General features: G+C 34.5%; 1 long non-coding RNA gene across 1 annotated transcript; it reads right to left on the bottom strand.

Annotated features, from left to right (window-relative positions):
* Nucleotides 1–1,333: 1,333 nt before the first annotated feature.
* Nucleotides 1,334–2,489, bottom strand: LOC149213111 (uncharacterized). The gene is made up of 2 exons (XR_016250302.1): nt 2,368–2,489; nt 1,334–2,264 (listed from the first exon to the last, which is right to left on the bottom strand). It is a non-coding gene; the product is annotated as an uncharacterized LOC149213111 (long non-coding RNA).
* Between the last annotated feature and the right edge of the window lie 337 nt (nt 2,490–2,826).

Genomic DNA, 2,826 nt, shown 5'->3' with positions numbered 1-2,826 from the left:
TTATGAGGGTAAATCTTAGGTGCACCAATGGCATTCTCAAAATCTATTATAAACCACTCATCTAATTCATTTTTCTTCATCACGTTATCCCACCTGAGATGCCTGTGCATAAACAAAAGGGTGTGCAAAGACACCAGTGCCTTGGTCACAAATTTCAGAGCTTCCACAAGCTGTTTGGTTTTGGTGTTTGGGTTTGTTCTTAGTTTCTAATTTTTATCTTTTTTCTTTAATTTAAAATAAACGACTATAAATGTAGTTTTAAGGATTGCCATAACTCTTCACTTAGTTTGGTGTTTAGGTTTGTTCTTAGTTTTTAATTTTTATCTTTTAACTTTTTTCTTTAATTTAAAATCAATGACTACAAATGTAATTTTAAGGATTGGCATAACTCTTCACATAATTTTTTAAAGTGTGTGAGCTCAATGGAAGAGTGTTTGCTTTAGGAGGTAACATGAATTAATCAATGATTTTGTAGTTCATTTTTAATTAAATGTTTTTTATATTGATTTATTTCAATGTTGAGATATTTTTGGATTCATTGTTTTGTATTGTCTCTAAAGAGACAAAAGTGATCTTTAAATAAATTTTTTATGGTCTCTAGAGAGACAATAGCTATTATTAAAGACATATTGTCTCTAATCCAAGTGTTGTCTTTAGAGAGACAAAAATGAAATTGTCTCCTAAGAGACAATAATGGTTGTGTTATATACTCTCTTTATAGAGACAATATTTTTTAAGAAAATAATCTTTAAAACAATATACTTTAAGACAATATTTTTTAAGGCAATAATATTTAAGACACTATTTTTTAAGACAATAATTTTTGAGACAACTGCTTAAAGACAATATTTAAGACAATACACAATTTTTTTTTCTTAAGTTAAGACAATTTACCCAAAAATTGTCTCAAATATTGTCTTAAAACCCTCCTTTCAGTCCTAGATAAACCAATAATCTTGCACTTCATTTATTCTTTTCCATACCTGCAGTGCAATAATAATGTACTTAACCAAAACCAAAAGAAAAGAAATCGATGATGCCTTTGTGTAGACCAAAAGGAAAGCGAAATCATGAACCATGACATATTTGTGCATATACTACACTAAAGAAATATTTAAGTGCATGTAATGCACTAAAGAACTATGAACCAAGATATCACATAAATATCTATAAATATGTAACAATAGGTACACTTAAATTTAATTAGATACATTTAAATGAATATATACATTAAATTTAATTTTGATTAATAATTTTTTATTTAATTTGTTTATTTAATTAATTATTCAATTAACTGTTTATTAAGAGATATCACTACCCAACCATAAAATCATTAAAACAAAGAAACCACGCAGGTAGGTTTTGCTCATACATAAATCAGAATTACAATATACCAGCGTCCATCTTCTTCTCTTTGTAAGTAAATAGAGTATTTGGCTCTAAACTAACTATATATCAACTATATATCAACACATAGTCAGTCTTAGATAAACAGAGAATCTTCGACAGAGTTTATTCTTTCCCATACCTGGCACGCAATAATAATGTACTTAACCAAAACCTTGAATTGATACGGGAATGGCTTATAAGTACACTATTTGACTCTAAACTAACTATATATCAACACATAGTCAATCTAAGATAAACAGATAATCTTCGATTGCATTTATTCTTTCCCATACCTGCCCTGCAATGACAATGTAATTATCCCCGAGAAAAAGAAATTCATGACATATTTAATGCCAAAATTATTAACGATGACATATTTGTGCATATAGTGCAGTAGTGGAGCAAAAGCGAAGCACAAATTTCAGAGAGGAAAACAAAAGCCACTTAGTATAAGTTGGTCTAGTTAGGTTGCCATTAACTGGTGTCATAAGTTGCTCTGCAATTTTATCAGGCTGTTGTTCCCGCCGCCTTGTTGTTGCTCTCGGTGTTCCTGCTCTTGGTGTTGCCTTCGACGGCGGAATTGTTCATGATGTAGCTGCCGTGGTTACTGTCGCCGACGACGGGAATGTTCATGCAGTTGTTGCTGTTGGTCATGGTGTTGTTCATGCTGTTTTTATTGTTGTTCTTGCTGTTGTTATTGTCATCGATCTTGCTGTTGTTACTGTCATCGATCTTGCTGCCGTCGCCTTGCTTCAACCAGCTGGCCAACAAACTGGCCAACCAGCTGTTCAACAAACTGGACAACCAGCTGCTCATGTTGTTGGTTTACGGATATTGAAACCGTAACGCCTTCGAAGGCAACAAGATTCCGGCTTCTGCAAAAAAAACGGCTTCAGTTACTGTGAATCAATGCTTAACGTGGACATAGAATATGAGCAAATCAATGATATCTCACAGATTAGAAATATACAACCATACCTAGAACTGGAGTAGGGCAAATTCCGTAACCAAGAGGTGAGAAATACAATTGCATAACCTGCCTTATATAGAAGTAGGCGAACTCCAAACTCGGATTTGAAAACCATCTACACTCCCAACCAGGGTCAAGTTTTGAAGTTTTCATGTATTAAATTTACATGAATGACATCATCAATGATGCAAATACCAGCGTCACGAGGATGACATTATCTAACTGATGTAACTACTCAGATTTATTCGCACAGCTGGGCCGGCGGCCCACGTGGCCGGCCACAAGCGGGCCGCCCCAAAACAAGACCTTGTATTTCAGTACACCGCGTGGGGATTACGGGGCGGGCCGCCCAATGCGGGCCCAACCCCCACTCATATATTTTTTTGCCCTCTTTACTGATGTAAATACTCAGATTTATACGCACAGCTGGGCAGACGACTTATTCTTCTTCTTGGATTCCTTCACGC

This window comes from Pinus tabuliformis, chromosome 1_1, assembly GCF_031772625.1.
Source record: "Pinus tabuliformis cultivar Carrire ecotype Pingquan chromosome 1_1, CPIR1, whole genome shotgun sequence".
Taxonomy (NCBI): Eukaryota; Viridiplantae; Streptophyta; class Pinopsida; order Pinales; family Pinaceae; genus Pinus; species Pinus tabuliformis.
This window is presented reverse-complemented; position numbering and strand designations above follow the sequence as displayed.